Below are 19,150 nucleotides of genomic sequence, written 5' to 3'. Positions count from 1 at the left end.
GGAAGTATGCCAAGGCAGAAGAGGCCGTGGCAGTTAGGCGGGGTGGAACCGAGCAGAACTCCAAGAAAAGACGCCGCGAGGAGCGCGGCCGACCCAGAAGCCCGTCTCCACGACGAGCTAAGAATCCGCCCCGTCCGAAGAGTCCACCCCGGTTGAGAGGACCGCCGCAGCAGAGGTCACTCCGCCCGAGGTTCCCACTGCAGACCCGTGCACCTGAAGGGAGGTATGAAAAGTATACTCCCCTCAATGCTCCTCGGGCTGAAATCCTCATGGAGATTGAGAATCGGGGTTGCATCCGGCTCCCCCCTCCAAAGCCAGACACCAGAATCCGGCGTGATCTCCGGTAGTATTGCCGTTTTCACCGGGATCACGGCCATGATACCGAGGATTGTTATCAGCTCCGAAATGAGATCGAAGCACTCATTCGCCGAGGGGTGCTCGATCGGTTTGTGCAAGGCCGGCGTGAAGGGAAGAAGCCAGCCGAAGGAGCAGCACAGCCTGAAGGTTCCAATGCCAACAGGCCCATCGCCGGCGTCATCAACACTATCCGAGGAGGGACCTCGGCTGGGGAAGCCTCAGGGGAAGGAGCCTCCTCGAAGCGCCCGCGCACCTCTGAAACCATCTCCTTCTCAGATGACGATCTAGAAGGAGTCGAAACTCCCCATGATGATGCCATGGTCATCTCCATGATCATAAATAAATTTGATGTAAAACGCATCCTGGTTGATAATGGAAGCTCGGCGAATGTTTTGTATTTTGATGCTTATTGTAAAATGGGGATGACAAAAGAACAGCTACGGAGGATGAATGCTCCGTTAGTTGGATTCACTGGGGATTCAGTCCCAGTAGAGGGCGAGATCGACCTTCTGGTCACAGCCGGGCTCGCCCCTCGTGAAAGTACCGTGGGTATGAGCTTCCTTGTGATACGCCTGCCCTCGGTTTACAACGCCATCCTTGGAAGGCCAGGACTTAACGCCCTCCGAGCAGCGGTCTCAACTCACCACCTGCTGATGCGATTCCCCACCAGCCAGGGAGTCGGTGAAGTCCGAGGGGACCAAATGGTGGCAAGGCGATGCTACCTGGCGACCCACGAGGCAACGCGACCCTCCGAAGTGCCTGCCCCAGCGACCGACCAGCCCCCAGCCGAGGTTCTGGAGGCACGGGTCGACCCTCAGAAAGAGCGGGTAGAGCCCGGTGAGTTATTAACTCAGGTTCCTCTACGTGAGAACTCTCCTGAGCTAACCGTGCAGGTCGGCTCCGGCCTTGACGAGCACGCGAGGGGTCGCCTCGTCAACTTCCTGCGAGACAACATGGATGTTTTCGCATGGTCGCCTGCAGACATGCCGGGGATTGATCCAGAGATCATGGTCCACCGGCTCCAAGTAAAGCCCACCAGCAAGCCCGTGCGGCAGAAGAAACGAGGCGCCGCCCCTGAACGACAGCAAGCAGCAGCCGAGGAGGTCAGCAAACTCCTTGAAGCTGGATTCATCCGGGAGATAGCTTACCCGGAGTGGCTCGCCAATGTGGTCCTCGTCAAGAAGGCCAACGGGAAGTGGCGTATGTGCGTGGACTACACCGATCTGAATAAAGCCTGTCCAAAGGACAGTTTCCCACTTCCCAGCATCGACCAGCTCGTGGACTCCACTTCGGGTCACGAGCTACTGGCATTCATGGACGCCTTCTCCGGATACAACCAGATCCGCATGGCGCCAGAAGATGAGGAGAAGACAGCCTTCATCACCAATGGGGGAACCTACTGCTACAAAGTGATGCCATTCGGTCTAAAAAATGCCGGGGCGACTTATCAAAGGCTGGTCAGCCGGATCTTCAAAGACCAAATAGGCCGAAACATGGAGGTCTACGTGGATGACATGCTGGTGAAAAGCAAGGCGGCGCAAGACCACATAGCCGACCTCAACGAAGCATTCTCCACACTCCGAAAGTACCAGATGAAACTCAACCCAGCTAAATGTGCATTCGGGGTCACCTCCGGCAAATTCCTCGGCTTCATCATTACACAACGAGAAATCGAGGCCAATCCAGAGAAGATCCGAGCCCTCCAAAGGATGACGCCTCCCAGGACGGTCAAGGAGGTACAGCGGCTCACGGGCCGAGTGGCAGCCCTCGGGAGGTTTATCTCCCGCTCAGCCGAGCGCTGCCTTCCATTCTTTGCAGCCCTCAAGAAGCCGAAGAACTTTTTGTGGTCGGACGAGTGCCAGCAATCTTTTGAAGAGCTTAAGCACCTGCTGGCTTCCCCTCCCCTACTCACGAAGCCTCAACAGGGTGAGCTCCTCTACTTGTATTTAGCTATCTCCCCTGTAGCAGTAAGCTCGGTCCTGGTCCGAGAGGAGGGAAAACTTCAGAAACCGGTGTATTACACCAGCCGGGTCTTAAGGGATGCTGAGACCCGATACTCCAAGCTTGAGAAGACCGCCTATGCTTTGGTCATCTCAGCTCGGAGGCTCCGACCCTACTTCCAAGCTCACACAGTGGCTGTGCTGACTGACCAGCCGATCAAGCAGATCCTGCAGAGATCAGATCGTGCGGGTCGGATCACTAAATGGGCCATTGAGCTCGGGGAATTCGACATTGAATACCGGCCCAGACAGGTGATCAAAGCACAAGCACTCGCAGACTTTATAGCCGAGTGCACCATACCAGATGAGGTCGAGCCTGAACCCGAGCCACCGCTGGAGCGGACCCCGAGTTTTACATGGGCTCTACATGTCGATGGCTCTTCAAACTCGGGGGGTAGTGGAGCAGAATTTATTCTCACCAGCCCGGAGGGGGTGGTCGCCGAGCAGGCCCTGCGCCTCGAGTTTCCTGCTTCCAATAACATGGCGGAGTATGAAGCGCTCGTCGCCGGGCTTAAGCTAGCCAAAGAGCTAGGAGTGAAGGACTTGAAGGCCTTCAGTGATTCTCAGCTCGTCGTCAACCAAATTGTGGGCGATTTCGAAGCCAGAGACCCGACCATGCAGAAGTATCTCCAGAAGGTACGGGATCTCGCCTCGACCTTGGACTCTTTCCACATTCAACATATTGCCAGGTCGGAGAATCTCAGGGCCGACCAGCTATCAAAGCTGGCGTCCTCTCGCATGAGCGAGCTTCCCAAAGAGGCAGTCCTGGAATATCTCCAAAAGCCCAGCACAGACGAGCCCGAGCAGACCCTCTGCACCGAGCTCGAGCCAAGCTGGATGGATGGACTCATCAGCTATCTGCAAGACGAAACCCTCCCTGCTGATGTACGAGAGGCTCGCCGAATCAAGCGCCTCGCCACCCGATATATACTATACGAGGAAAAGCTCTATCGGAAATCCTTCACCTCTCCCCTTCTCAGATGCCTTCGCCCAACGGAAGCTAATTATGCCCTGCGCGAAGTCCACGAAGGAATTTGTGGAAACCATCTGGGAGGACGAGCCTTGGCCCATAAAATTCTGCGCCAAGGATACTATTGGCCGACACTCCAGAAGGATGCTATGGATTTCGTCCAAAGATGCGACCGGTGCCAAAGGAACGCCAATATTCAGCGCCGGCCCTCGGCTCCTTTGACTTCTATCAGCTCCCCTTGGCCTTTTGCCCAGTGGGGAATTGACATCCTCGGGCTATTTCCTCTGGCCACCGGGCAAAGGAAGTTCCTGGTCGTCTCCATCGACTACTTCACTAAGTGGGTGGAAGCTGAGCCCCTCGCCCGGATCACCGAGCAGAAGATGCGGGATTTCGTTTGGAAGTCCATCATTTGCAGATTTGGGCTCCCCCGCATCCTTATCTCTGACAACGGTCGCCAGTTCGACAACATCCATTTCAGAGAGTTCTGCTCCGAGCTTGGCATTGACCACCGCTTCACCTCGGTCGCGCATCCTCAGACAAACGGAGAAATCGAGGTAACAAATCGCACTATTTTGCAGGGCCTCAAAACCAGGCTCGACAAATCCAAAGGACAATGGGTCGAAGACCTATACAATGTCCTGTGGGCTTACCGGACTACGTTCCGCGTCCCCACCGGCAAGACTCCCTTCAACCTGACATATGGGACGGAGGCCGTCATTCCACTAGAGATTGGGCTCCCCTCTCCAAGAGTCGAGCACCACGATGCTAGCTCCAACTCTTCGCAGCTCAGAGGAAACAAGGGAGGTCGCCCGAGTGCGTATGGCGAGGTACCAACAAAAGACAGCTCAGTACTACAACGCCAGGGTCAAAGTCAAATCTTTCAGACCAGGGGACCTTGTCCTAAGAAGAGCTGAAACCTCCCGACCAACTGAGCGAGGGAAGCTGGCCCCGAATTGGGAGGGACCATACCGAGTCACGCGCATTCGCCGACCCGGAGCTTATCAATTGGAGTCTCTAGATGGGGCTCCCATTCCGCGGAGCTGGAGCTCTGAAAATCTCCGCGTGTACCACCAGTAGAACCCTAAGGGGTCCCTCATTATTCAACCATTAAATTTCATTCTATGAATTTCACTCTATGAATTTCACTTCACAATAAACTGATGGTTTGCAAACTTATTCCGAGCTCACCAATTTTCTTGATTAACTCATGGCATCAGGTTTATTCTTCTTCCCTAACCACGGTTGGGATGCCCTGATACCTCGGGATGATGGAGTACCTGCGTGGACTCCCTAAAGATGTCCATGAGTTTATGGTGCGCTCTCCATCAACGAGCTCGGCTCATTCTCCTACCCTGGCCACGGTCAGGATGCCCCGAGACGTCGGGATGCCCCGGTTACCGGGAAGCTCGAGGCGTCGAGACATTAGTAGCGGTCCTCTCTGACCGGACGAGCTCGGCTCGTGCTCCATCGACTATTGAGTAGCGGTCCTCTCTGACCGGACGAGCTCGGCTCGTGCTCCATCGACTGTTGAGTAGCGGTCCTCTCTGACCGGACGAGCTCGGCTCGTGCTCCATCGACGATTGAGTAGCGGTCCTCTCTGACCGGACGAGCTCGGCTCGTGCTCTATCGACCATTAAGTAGCGGTCCTCTCTGACCGGACGAGCTCGGCTCGTGCTCCATCGACTATTGAGTAGCGGTCCTCTCTGACCGGACGAGTTCGGCTCGTGCTCCATCGACTATTGAGTAGCGGTCCTCTCTGACCGGATGAGCTCGGCTCGTGCTCCATCGACTATTGAGTAGCGGTCCTCTCTGACCGGACGAGCTCGGCTAGTGCTCCATCGACCATTAAGTAGCGGTCCTCTCTGACCGGACGAGCTCGGCTCGTGCTCCATCGACTATTGAGTAGCGGTCCTCTCTGACCGGACGAGCTCGGCTCGTGCTCCTACCCCGACCTCGGCCGGGATGCCTCGAGACATCGAGATGCCCCGGTTCATCGGGATGCCCCGATACGTTGGGATGTCTTTATTGGCCAAACAAGCTCGGCTCATTCTTTACCAGCTTCAACCAACGAGCTCGGCTCGTTCCTTCCTCTTCTGGATTTCTCTGCCGACGTCCTCGAAGAACGGAGTCCGAGCAGAGAAGCATCTTCAGTCGCCTCGGCGCAAGGACGCATACGGTACAAGGTACCCATTTATTTAATATTTTTTACATTATCTATTCCGCTTCTGGATTTCTCTGCCGACGTCCTCGAAGAACGGAGTCCGAGCAGAGAAGCGTCTTCAGTCGCCTCGGCGCAAGGACGCATACGGTACAAGGTACCCATTTATTTAATGTTTTTTACATTATCTATTCCGCTTCTGGATTTCTCTGCCGACGTCCTCGAAGAACGGAGTCCGAGCAGAGAAGCGTCTTCAGTCGCCTCGGCGCAAGGACGCATACGGTACAAGGTACCCATTTATTTAATGTTTTTTACATTATCTATTCCGCTTCTGGATTTCTCTGCCGACGTCCTCGAAGAACGGAGTCCGAGCAGAGAAGCGTCTTCAGTCGCCTCGGCGCAAGGACGCATACGGTACAAGGTACCCATTTACTTAATGTTTTTACATTATCTATTCTGGATTTCTCTGCCGACGTCCTCGAAGAACGGAGTCCGAGCAGAGAAGCGTCTTCAGTCGCCTCGGCGCAAGGACGCATACGGTACAAGGTACCCATTTATTTAATATTTTTTACATTATCTATTCCGCTTCTGGATTTCTCTGCCGACGTCCTCGAAGAACGGAGTCCGAGCAGAGAAGCGTCTTCAGTCGCCTCGGCGCAAGAACGCATACGGTACAAGGTACCCATTTATTTAATGTTTTTTACATTATCTATTCCGCTTCTGGATTTCTCTGCCGACGTCCTCGAAGAACGGAGTCCGAGCAGAGAAGCGTCTTCAGTCGCCTCGGCGCAAGGACGCATACGGTACAAGGTACCCATTTACTTAATGTTTTTACATTATCTATTCTGGATTTCTCTGCCGATGTCCTCGAAGAACGGAGTCCGAGCAGAGAAGCGTCTTCAGTCGCCTCGGCGCAAGGACGCATACGGTACAAGGTACCCATTTACTTAATGTTTTTACATTATCTATTCTGGATTTCTCTGCCGACGTCCTCGAAGAACGGAGTCCGAGCAGAGAAGCGTCTTCAGTCGCCTCGGCGCAAGGACGCATATGGTACAAGGTACCCATTCATTTAATGCTTCTACATTGTCTTGGATTTTTCTCTGCCGATGTCCTCAAAGAACGGACGTCGAGCAGAGGAGCGTCTTCAATCGCCTCGGCGAAGGAGTGCTCATGACATCAGCATATCATTACACTAAGTCCGGTGAATTCCCGTCACGAGTTGACGAGCATTCGACCCATTCGTTGGAAACGAATCTGGTCCGCCCCGGCAATGCGAGGGTCGAAGTTCACTAATTACGCAAAAATTTTAAGTCCTAGAGACCGCCTTAGGGCTCGGTCGTATTCTGGACTGAGCTCGGAAAGACTTTCCGAGCCCAAATCCTTGGCATAAGCACAAGCGTTGCTATACCACTGGTTGAAGGACCGAGCAATGGAGCTCGGCAAGCCAAACTTAAACTCAAACCCTGTGGCGGGAAAAGCTGAGGCCCTAGAGCCCATATCCTCGGAACCTAAAGCGGATCCGAGTAGGAAAACTTGGACTACGACAGACGAGTTTCCAGAAAAGAAATGTATATTCATTTCAAAAAGGCCCGTAGGCTAAGTACAAAATTTGGGTTTGGCCCTTACAAGTACGGGAGGCCATCCCGACTTTACAAAACGAAACAAAAATTACATTAAGGCCCGGGCCCGACCACTTCGGCTTCGGCAGTATCGGGAGCGGCGGGCTCAACAGTCGGGACCTCCTCGGCCTCGGCAGCGATGGGAGTAGCCTCGGGGGCGGCTTCGGTCGCCTCGGCCTCCGGAGTCTCTGCCTCCGCATCCAGCCCTTCGACCCCTGCTCCCGGTTGGAGCAGGTTCACATCGAAATCTGGGAGAAGCCGCCGCAACTGGTTACGGAAGTCCCGGAAGCCTTGGATTAGCCCGTTCACGCCCTCCTCTTCTAGGAGGTCGCGGAACTCCGCCGATTCGCGAAAGAGCGCCACCGCGCTCTGAGCTTGCTCCCGAGCTTCGAGCTCCCGAGCCTCGTGGTAGGTGGCCTTCTTCTCGATGGTTTTTATTTCCCGCTCAAGCTCCGAATGTCGGAGGCGGGCACTCTCCACCTCCTGCTCGCGGGAGGCCAGCGCTTGCTCGACTCCGGCCAATCGAGCCTCAGCGGCGCGCAGCTCGGATCTCGCCAACGCATGCGCGCCCTTTTCCTCATCAAGCCGGCGGTAAGAGCTCGAATTCTTTCCTCAGATGCTCCGACCTTTTCTTGGAGCACCTGTCGTTCGGCCTCAGAGGCCTGGTACTTCGCTTCGGAGGCCTGGTACTTCGCCTCGCTGGCCGTGTACCTCCTCTGGGCCTCGTCGTACCCACGCTGGCACCTCCGGGCCTTCTCCCGGTATTCTTGGACTAGGTGCATCAGCATCTCCGTCTCGTGCAAATGCTGTAAAAGAGACGAAAAGTATTAAAGCGCCACTGGTAGAAAATCTATACGGATTACACAAGTGGAAGATTTTACTTACCCGGACGGCGTTGCAGCGAGTGTAGTCCATGAAAGCATTATAGCTCATGGACTGCATCATTGCCCGGTCAGCTGGGAGCAGCGCGACCCGGAATACCTCCAGCGCTACTCGAGGGTTCTCGAGGGCTGAATCTCCCTCGAACACCGACCAGGTGGGTGCAAGGGGCACCCGTCCCCCCGAGCCCGATGGGCCCGAAAGGCCAGCATCGGCTGGCCTAGGTAGAGCCGACCCCGAAGCTCCCTGATTGCCCCCCGGTTCGGAGCTAGGGGCTGGGGTCGGACGAGCGGCCGATCTGACCGCCGCACAACTATAGCGGGGCGTGCAAGCACGGGACCCGCTGAACTCCTCCCCTGGTCGGCAACTGGAGCGTCCTGCCGACCAGGGACCTGTGCCAAGGGCGTCGGGCATGGGGGCGCCATCGGGGCTCCTCTGGAGCCCGAGCCCCCGGAGCCCGCGCCCTCTCTCCGATCAGCCTCAGGGCACGCAGGCTGAGAAGGCCCCGCCTCGGAGTTGGCGGGGCGAGAAGGCCCCGCCTCGGGATGCGCAGGGCGGGAAGGACCCGCCTCGGCCACCACTGCAGCCGAGGGAGTCGAGGTTGCCGAGACCTTCTGCTTCTTCCTCGGCTCCGCAGGCTCCCCCGAGAGCTCAGCTGCCCTCTTCTGGAAGCGGGCGTAAAGGACTTCGCTCTTGGTCACCATTTTTGCGATGTCTGCAAAGATAAGCAAAATTAGAACATTAGAACAATAAGGAAATAAGAAGTTGCTGTAACTATCCTTACCCTGAGGACGTGCCGAGCTCAAGCCCACGTTCACCAGGGCGTCCTCGCTAATGAGGCCGTTCAGCAAAATCCCGTCCCCAAGGCTGCGGATGGTATCGAAGATCTCCTGCTCACGCGGAGAAAGCCGGGGGAGCCTGTTGATGGATTTAAGTTGGGCCGGCCTCCACCTGGGGTCAAACCCCCAGGACCGTTCAGAGCCCAGGAAGAAGAATTTCTCCTTCCAACCATGAATGGATGAGGGGGCACCATGAAAAAGTGGCCGACCCACCCGGAGGGCGATGTAGAGCCACTCCCCGTCTTCCGGGTTCGACTTGAAAATAAAAAGTCGCCGGAAGACGTTGACAGAGGTAGGAATCCCCTGTAGTAAACACAGTGACAGGAAACCCATCACTGTCCTCCAAGCATTTGGAGTAAGTTGCGCCGGAACCAACTGGCATACCGCCAGCAACTCATTCACAAAGCTGTGGAGAGGAAATCGGAGGCCGGCCCCGAGTGACTCCGAGTGCACTCCGATCCGGCCTACCGGAGGATCGGTTACCCGATCCCTTCGCCTGGCGGGTTCCAAACGGAACCCGTGAAGAGGAAAAAACCACTCTTCGGTCATCTCGACCTCCAGGACACTCATGGTGGATACTACTTCGCTAGGCAAAGAACCCATTACAAGAGAGGGAAATCAAAAAGAAGGGGGACCTGGGAAAGATACCGGAGAAAAGGGACTTCGGTCTGAGGAAGTCTGGGAGAATAGGAAGCTGGAAGCAGAAAGCAATAGAGAGAGAACAGGGGACCGGGGGAGAGTTTATATAGACCTCCCCAACGGCCTGGATCAGCAAAGAAAGCGCTGCATCTTGGTTAGATGATAACACGTGTCGGCCTAAAAGATAGAACGACGCATTTAATTAGGGCTAGCGCTTCGAACGTCGAAGCGCCCCATCGGATCGTGCGGAAAGGCGTCCGCAATCGAAGATCGTGCGGCCCCATCATGAGCCCACGACGCGAGGACGCTTCGCAAAAGGTGTCCCAATAATGAGGCTCTTCGGGAAAGAAGAGACGCCGCCTATTAAAGGCACCTCGAAGCGTTCGATAACTCAAAACGCGCAGTAAATCAAAATTTTCGGAATTCGTAATGACCCAATTAAAGCTACTTCCCGCGCTCCAGCTGATGGCCAACTGAAGCTCGGAAGTCGGGGGGTAGTGTTGGGGGAAGAACCCCAAGCCATACATTTACGGAGGCGCTCGGCCGAAGAGCACCAGCCGGAAAGTTGCTCGGCGAAAGAGTGCCGAACGGAGAGCTGCTAGGCCAAAGATCGCCGACCAGAAAGCTGCTCGGCCAAAGGATGCCGACCAGGAAGGCGCTCGACTAGAAGGCGCCGACCAGAGTGCGCGCCAAGAGGTGCCCAACCAAAATAAGCTGCTCGGTTAGAAAGTGCCGACCAGAGACAGCGCCGAGGCGCTCTGCTAGAAGGTGCTTGCCTAAAGGGCGCCGACCAGGAGTACTCGAAGCAGCCCCGCCACAGGGCGCCCCATTGGGCGACCAGCTCGGCTCGGCACCCTTGCCGAGCCGATGCCTTAACCAAATGTTCAACCCCCGCCTAAAGTCCAAGGGACTTGACAACTCCTACGGCTTGCGACCCGCCACTATCTCCAAGCCATCAAGGCATAAGATCTCCGCAGGCGTTCGGCACGACCCGCCATTAATGCATGAGACTCCCTCAAGTCTCCGATGCACTCAGGCATTTAATGAACACGGCCCAAGACGATCTCCGGATCACTGAACCATCAGAGCGTATGGCTCTACCTGGCCACCGGTTCATTCGGTAATAAATGCACTTACCATCTACAGACCCCATGCCCGCTACGGCCGGCGGTTCAACCACTCCAACATGTCCGATTGACCGTGACAACTCCCTGATTCCGGTCTGATCCGGTCCCGTTCTCCATTACGCCATTAATGGGCTAAATCGTGCCCAATTATTACAAAACAGGACAAACCTCCTGTCACCTCCCAGGTAACCAAAATCCTCCTATAAAAGGAAACCTGGGGGAAAAAGGGAGGTGAAAGAACAAAAAACGGAAACAGATCCCCGGGACTGAACCCGCCGGGGAAGCACAGACACAATTGAGGACATCATCCTCTTCGTCTTCTTTATCTTATCCGAATGTTCTTGCTGTCTTCTCCATATACTCTCTTCCCTGCTCTCTCCACATACTTGCCCCCTCTGACTTAGGCATCGGAGGGCCGGCGCCGGGGAGCCCGGCCACCGGCTTTCTTTGCAGGACCTGCACACCCCCCCCGCATCGGAGGACGCAGCCAGCCGGCGCACCGCCGTCCGCCTCCTGCAGCAGCGGAGCTCCTCCTTCCACGGCTTCACGGCGGCCCCCGGGTCCAATTTCCAGCAACACCTAGAAAACTAAAATGATAGCCAATTGGTTGCTAGTGTGCCTGATCGAATAGATTGATCAATGAGTATGGTCTCTCAAGAGACAGGGTTCCACCTTGCATTAATAAGATAACTTCACAAATTTCTAGTAGGAGATGAATAACACGAGTAAATTAAACCAAGCAAAAATGAAAGAAATAACTCATATATAAGTGAAAACAAACCATTAAGATTAATTAATATAAGGATAATTGAGTAGAAGACAAGGGATTCTTTAGGATAGAATGATTGTTATGCCAAAGAATCAAGACATATGATATTTAGAGAGAGTTTACTTTATAGAAACTTTTTACAGAAAATTTAGGAGTTATTAAAATATTGGAGATCTCTTTTTGATCATGGTTGTGCTCCATGTAAGCTCAATAGCTGCAAGAAACCGATTACAAACGACCACGTCATCAACTACTAAAGGCCACATTTCCTATTTAACTTTCAATTACGGCCCGTTTGGTTCGCGGGAAGCTTTTTCTTTCCTAGAAATATGATTTCTGGAAAACAAATTTTTTGAAAAAGAATACCTAGGAAAGTACTTTTGGCATGTTTGGTTGACAATGGATAAGTGACAAATTTCCAAAATGCTTATGTTTGATTGGCGATCTACTTTTTTGGAAAAATTATGTATAATTCCTATTATGCCCTTAATAAAAATTAGGTCTTTAATGCCTCTTTAATGCTTCTTTAATGTTGAAGGATCTTTTTAGAAAAAAAATAAAAATAAAGTGATCCTGCCCTATGAAAAAGTAACTTTTTCATGTTTCTCATGGAAAAGACTTTCCATGAAATGTAGGAATTATATTTCTATAAGAATACAACTTTTTTATCTATCTTATTTGAAAACCTCAACTAAAAAAAAAATATCTTTATTACTTTTCTGTTGACCATACACTACTCTCTTTTTTTTTTTTCCTTCCGCGAACATGAGCGCTTAGTTTGTAGAACTACTTCCCACCGCCACCGCGATCTCTTCCTCCTCCCACGGCTACCACCAGCCCACCTCCCTCGAAGAGGTCCGAAGCCTCTGGATCGGCGACATCCAGTACTGGGTCGACGAGAACCATCTCCACGGCTGCTTCGCCCGCACCGGCGAGGTACTCCTCCCCTTTCAAACCCCTCTTTTCCTCTAGCTTTCCAGTATTTATTTTCGTGATGGATTTTCGGGCTTTATCTTAATACCCCAAAGTTTCCGATAGGGTTTGTGCACCACTTGATGAACAGCGATTAAAAAGAAAACCCAAGGGAAAAGAATTTGGGCAATGGATCGTATGGACTGTTAAAAAAATTATTCTAGTTACCAGCAAGCAAACAGTGTTAAGAAAATGGTGTCGGTGATCAAAAGATGTTGAAGCTAATTGGAGACAAAAAATCCTTCTTGATGTGTCTATGGTCCTTTAATTTTCCATCAACTTTAAGCAATTGTTTCATAATGTCAAGATCATTAGATTCAAGATTTCAAAATGTGGCCTGGTACGCTGGCGGTCATGGTACAGCTCGGATTTGGCTACTCAGGCGGGTGCCTGTGCAGTTAAAAAATATACAAGAATAATAGGTTAATGATAATGATAAAAAAAAAATATAAATACAAATAATTTTGTAGGAAGCATGCAAGAAAAAAAATCTAAAGGAGTTAGATGGCCAATATCCGGGGCGCTCATGTGACTTGTCTGCATACAAATTTGGGCTCGACCATTTGTGGGGTGGTTAAGAGGCTGCATATATGTGTGGCAACATAGCTTGCTTTGTCGAATAATGATTAATGAATTTTGTTAGCTGCCATTTCAAGTAGATTTGGTTAAGACATCAATGCAGTTGGTACAGACCACTTGTTGAAGAATCAAAACATCCAAGCTTGCATGTCTTTTGTTATTTTAAAGTTACCATCGATGTCCTAAAGCATGAAGTAGACATGTAGAAGTTAAGTGACTGTTTAGATGCTAGGATCTAGTCATGTTGCACGTAATTTGGACAAAGAGAAAGGGGTAAAAGAAAGAGAATTGGAAAGATGAAATGGGAAAAAATAGTGGAAAATTGAAAACCTATGTTTTAACAGACTAAAATACTCTTTCTATAAGAAAATCCTCAAGTCAATATCAATAAAGCTCCATTCTCTTATTGAAGAGTGTTTCTTTTTTTACTGTGACTGCAAATAGTGGTGGAAATTCTGTAAGGCGAGACCCATTCAGAAGCATTTGGTGTACTAAAATCCAGGAATTCCATTTCTAAGTTTTGTTGGTAAGTAGCTTTAGGTGGCTTAAGTAGGATGGGAAAATGAACATGGGGCCAGCTACTACGCCATGGGAAGGGACTTTATTTTTTGAGACGTCAAATCATGCTGGTTGTGGTTAGTTAGGCAAGTGGGATACATAGGTTACCTGTATTAGAAGTTGCTCATTTCCTTAAGAACAAATAGACCTTTTAGTCAAGTGTAATCCAAACCTATGAAGGCTTAAGCGAGCTGACATATATAGCATTATATATGGTCTAAGTGGATATGGACCTATTTAAGCATTCGTTTGAGCAAAGATCTCCCTAATAGGCCTACAATCTAAGTAGGGTAGCCAGCCAAACTGCTTGTCCAATTGGTGCCATGCTGATTTTTCAAGCTCTATTACCCTCCAAAATTAGATGCTAATATTATCAGTTTGGATAAACTTTATTCCCGTGAAGCAAGTACTTCAATAGCAACATTTAGACACTAAATTAGGAGCGAAGAATATGTAAATGGCCTAATGTACATGCCAATTTTGGCTAAAAAGTTTCAAAAGAAGTTGATCAAAACTCTCTTTCTCTCTCTCTCTATATATATCAATATATATGTGTATATGTGTATCTATATATTACTTCCTCTCTATCTATCTATGTATAGAGGTGGACTTCACTCCGGTTGGCTGGATTTAGCACTGGATCTAGTCAGCCTTATAGCCATAGGATGTGCATTGAAGCAATGGAAAAGGCTGCCATCCTTATCGTTCCTTTCCTCTTCATTATAATCTGATTTGAGGGAAAGAAAAAATAAAAAGGTGAAAAGGTCTTGTCGGACAAGTTGAGGAGACAACATTGTACCCCTTTGTCTCTCCTCTCTCTTTCTCCCTCCATCTCCTAACTCTTTCCTTTCAAATCTGTTATCAAAATTTTTTTCCCACCGCTCTCCTGTTCTCTCCTTCCTTCTTCTTTTCCCACCCAGCTCACACGAGAATATCCATTCACACAAGAACGTCCATGCCTTTTCCCTGCTTTACCTTCCACTTTTGGACGAAAAGGCCCTAGCTTATAGGTGCAATGTGTAACCTTTCCTATAGATGTGAACAAATTTTGAGTACCTAGGTCTATTCAATCCTCTCTATGGAAAATAATCTGTCACTTGGTTAAACTTCCTAAGTAATCGTGGGCTCTTTTCTAGCTCTATGGCCGATGTTTGACACATACCTTAGACTGTATGCAATCATGGAAAAGAAAAATCCCATGCATTAATCCGATAAAAGTTTACAATTACAAAATGCAAATGTCTTTGAGGGCATACACTACTATAACAAAGACTACTCTGCAGCAGTTTCTTCCTCTTTCTATTTTTTTGAATTTCCTTAGTAAGTTAAATTGTCCATGAATAGAGGAAAGAAGAAAAGGAAAAGAAAGATTTTAAATGGTCTATGTGGCTAGTCCGAGATAGATAAAGAATTGGTGGCTGATTGCTCCAGTGATGGGTGATACTGGTGATAGTGTTTGTTGAAGAAGCTGGGAGGTCAAGGCTTACATCTTTTAAATTTTTTGTTTTGCTGTATGATCATTATATTTGGATTGGAAGCCTTTGTTCTTTATGTATAGATGAAAGTAGTCTTGGTTGTTTTGTGTTTGTGACCAACCATTTGTTTGTTCAGTAAGCATTTGGAAGAATTTTATAACTAGTATTCCCTCTTTGGACAGGCTTGAAAAGCTTATATGCTTATTGCTTGGACCATTTACTTATCTCATTTTTTGCCTATGGTCAAACTTACTACTTTACTGCTATAAAATTATTCGTCAAAAGTATCAAAATTATCCCTTCGTTACCACAAATTATCCAGTCTAACATGCCTAAGTTACCAATCATCAAAACAAGAACCATCAGTATGTGACATTAAAGTTACTAGTCCACTACTAAAGATTTACCAATCAACAATGCAAAAAGTTACTCATACCCAATAAAAAAAGTTACCATGATACAAAAATCACTTAGGAGCGAGAACTAGAGATGTGGAAATTTTAACATATTAGTGATCCTGATCAGTGACAAGAAATTAATTTTAAAATATTTTAAAGTTTATTGTTCACTTGCATCCTTGATTACCTTGTTGCTAGATTGAGTGTCATGGCCAGGCCACATGGAGACATTCACTTTTTTTTTAAAATAAAAGAAATGATGCTTGATGCATAAATCTAAGAAAGATTGTTGGTTATTAATCTGATTGGTGTGGCAAGTGGAGTCCTCTCAGAAACTACAAAACATGAGATCTTGGATGACAATGAAAATCTTAGATCTACGTGCAGTTACTTGTTTTGATACCAGCTGTGCTAACATAATGACGATGGAAAACATTAAAAGAATTGAGTTGAAAACATATAATTTACCTTAAAAAGGTTAAAAATGACGTGTGAGTTAAAGTTAGATGTTTAATGCTGCTTAAAGAAATTCTTAGTAAAATAACAAGAGAGAAAAAATTGATGAGTGGCTTTTCCAAGTGTGAGTTCTGTCTTGGTTTTATCCTTATTTAGGGGCTGTTCAGATGCCGGAAGATCTTATCAGGCTATAAGATCTTGTCAAGAATTTTAGTTCATGATTACGTTGAGAAGAGTTTTGCTGTGGTCAGGGCAGCCCAGCGACATCAAATCCCTATGTTCTGGAGATAAGTCACCTCATGAAAAAGATATCTTCTCTAAAATTGGGGATTAGTTGTTCCACCAGATGGCTCGATGCCTCCTACTTGTCTTCTCCTTTTTCTTTCTTAAGCTTCAAACTGACCTCCAGCATATTATGTAGTTCCCGCTGGAAGATCTTATCAAATCAGTAAGATCTTCTGGCATCCAAACAGACCCTGACTGATTATATTCTTTACAAACCATGCCAAGGATAGTTTAGGTCGCGCATTTAGATGTTATTTTGGTGATTCTTACCTACACCTTCCTCATAGTGATTATTGTGTCAGCTTGTTGTAGTGCTTTGTGGGATTGTACTGATTTTGTGGTGCCAAAACAACTACAAAATGAAGATATGTGGATTTATAGAATATCATTTTATAGGGTTCAAAATCTATGAACACCTTTGAAGAGGCGAGCATTCATTTAGTCTCCCCTGAACTGTTTTGTAGGCTATAATCAGAAAGCAGGTGTTAGGTGCCCGTTGTTTCTAATTCTAAGTGTCACTTTATTTTTCATCTATAATGAGACGGCGGATGCAGAAAAAATTGTTCTTTTTTATCTTCATGTTTTCAGAGTGCAATGCTGAATCACATTCAGAATGACAAATCAAGTCTATGTCCATGTTTAGCACCATCTATAAGATTCCTAAATCCCTTTTTTAGATTAGCATTGGGGGTTGGAGTTTGATCTCTATCTACCGTGTTTTCATTTTCTGGCCAACCATTTTACAGTACCCATCTGGTGCGTGGCAAGCAAATCCTAGTCAATGGGCTGGTGCTTATTATGGTTATGGTTATGATGCATATGCATATGGGGATGTTCAAGATCCATCTTTATATGCCTATGGTGCTTACGCTGGATATGGACAGTATCCTCAACAGGCAAGAATTTAGTTAAATGTATTTAGACTTTTACTGAAAGTTACTATGTTTGTTTGTCGGAGTTTAATGTTTTCTTCTGTGTATATGTGGTCATGTGTTTTACCTTACTAGATTGCTAGGATTTCTTACGGATGCTGTGCTTGAACATCTTATTTGATTTTCAAATGCTATATTTCGACGTTTTCTAAAGATCTCTCTAATTGTATAGCTATTTTGAAACTTATACTTCAAGTTGAATATGAAACTAAATGCTGATAGAATGCAAATATTGTGGAAATAGTCGTAGAAGATTAAATTGATATTCCATATGGTACCAGAATGTTTTGCTCGCTCCCACTGGGACTTGCATTGATGCCTTTGTCACAGAATAGTGCTTCATTCTTGTTCTAAGGTGTTGCACCAGCATATAGTTTTCATAACTTTCCAATATGTACCATCTATGAAAGCTGTTCATGTCATACAAGGTGCAGGATCAGATTTGATGTAGGCATTGTTGCTGTTAATCAGTATCGATCAGGTTATCTCCAGCAGAATACCAAGGTCGACATAAGGTGAACCCCAAACTTGATCTATAAAAGGGAATTTGGGTTGGCTTGTTGATGTTATTCAAGTTGGAAATGCTAATTGTTGCCAGGTCTGTGATAAAACTTAAGAGGAAAGAAAGAGACCTAAAGATATATAAAATGGACTGGTATGAGGATCCGAATAAAAGAAAGTAATCAATTCTAAGATCAGTAAGTTTTGTATAATGCAAGTAATGCAAGTATGATAAGCTCCAGTAGATATCATCCTTGATGCTGTAGCAAATTTAATTTACAGAAATTTAGATTCACACACGGGTTTAAGACTAGAAGAGTGTGCTAAAGATTTTCAAGTTTAGGGCCAGAAAACTGCCCAGGGTTGGCAATTATTTCAACTGTCATTTTACGATTTTTGATTTCATTTAGAATTCCTATGTCTAGGTGCAGTTAGGGCTTGTAAAGTCTAAAATGAAAAATTCTATTATTCATAGTTCCTTGACTATGGGGATGCAGTCTGAGGTCAAGATTGTGCGGTTGCTTAAAATTATGTTCAAATAAATCAGTGACTCTTTAGATTGGTTGAGAGTCCAGATAACTTATTCATAGAAAGGAAATTTTCCAAGGAGAACGTGTGGAGACTAGAATATTGGGACCAACTTGTGCAAGTCAACAAGATAGAGCGCCTTGCATGTACAAAGGGTTCTTTAGCAGTTTTGCTTGGGTAAAATGAACAAATGATGAGGGTATCTAACAATACAAGCTAGGAATTTAGGGAGTAAGAGATGGCAACAAATCTTTTTATTACATGTTTACCAGCTTAAATACACTAACTATTTAACAAAATTTAAAGCTAGAAGCCTATTTCATGTAGATTAATGGTGCCTACATTTTAGATTTGGATTACTTGCCCACCTTAACATTTTTGGCTTTTTTCGTGCTTTTAGGTTGAAGGTGTACCAGATATGACATCAATGGTAGGTGCAGTACCAAATGGGGAGCAAGGGGAAGACACCTAATCCATTGGCCATACCAGAAGTCGACGAGTATGTTGTTAAATTAGTCCCTGCTCCCAATCTTTTGCTAGGATATTTGTTTCTCTTGTTCACGCCTGATAGCATTTTTGTTATATTAGGTTGAACACTGCATACCTTGCTGTTCATGGAAATGCTATGTTGGAAAGGCCCTTGTGGATGAAGACCTCAGCACTGTTGCAGCCAGCTTAGCTTCAGATATTAGCTGCCGTATTGATACTGTTTTTCAGTACTGCTTTTGCATTTCTCCATTTGTTCCCACCTTTGTAGGTTACACACTGAAAATAGCTGTAGAGAGACGAAATAGTTTTCCTGTCAAAGAAAATTCATATTGTTGGATCCAAGATTTTTGACTAGATGGATTATAGAAGGTTATATATTTCTGCAATTCTAAATTTTGATGTTGGTGCATTTATAGTTCGGTCTGCATTAACAGAAATGTAGATTATGAACTCAGTTTGTCCCATTTTCTGAGATAGACTAACCTCTGCAGTGGTGACACCAGAATGCTGACTGACTAATACTTACAACCTAGCTCTGTATATTTCACTCCAGTTTTCCTCTTGCAGCTAGTCAGGAAATGCCTTTCAACTTATTGCAGACTGCTCAACTAATGCGG

General features: G+C 47.7%; 1 long non-coding RNA gene across 2 annotated transcripts; it reads left to right on the top strand.

Annotated features, from left to right (window-relative positions):
• Positions 1 to 12,109: 12,109 nt before the first annotated feature.
• On the top strand, positions 12,110 to 18,926 carry LOC103710943 (uncharacterized). 2 transcript variants are annotated; one of them, XR_015975054.2, is made up of 5 exons: positions 12,110 to 12,296; positions 16,830 to 16,979; positions 17,450 to 17,530; positions 18,445 to 18,543; positions 18,633 to 18,926. It is a non-coding gene; the product is annotated as an uncharacterized LOC103710943 (long non-coding RNA). The 2 variants fall into 2 exon arrangements; XR_015975053.2 differs by lacking the exon at positions 17,450 to 17,530 and having other exon boundaries at positions 12,118 to 12,296.
• The last annotated feature ends 224 nt before the right edge of the window (positions 18,927 to 19,150 follow it).

Source organism: Phoenix dactylifera, chromosome 2, assembly GCF_051530095.1.
Source record: "Phoenix dactylifera cultivar Ajwa chromosome 2, Ajwa_hap1_PhDact_Kaust_v1.1, whole genome shotgun sequence".
NCBI lineage: Eukaryota > Viridiplantae > Streptophyta > Magnoliopsida > Arecales > Arecaceae > Phoenix > Phoenix dactylifera.
Note: the sequence above shows the minus strand (reverse complement) of the source record. Positions and strands in the feature narration are given on the sequence as shown.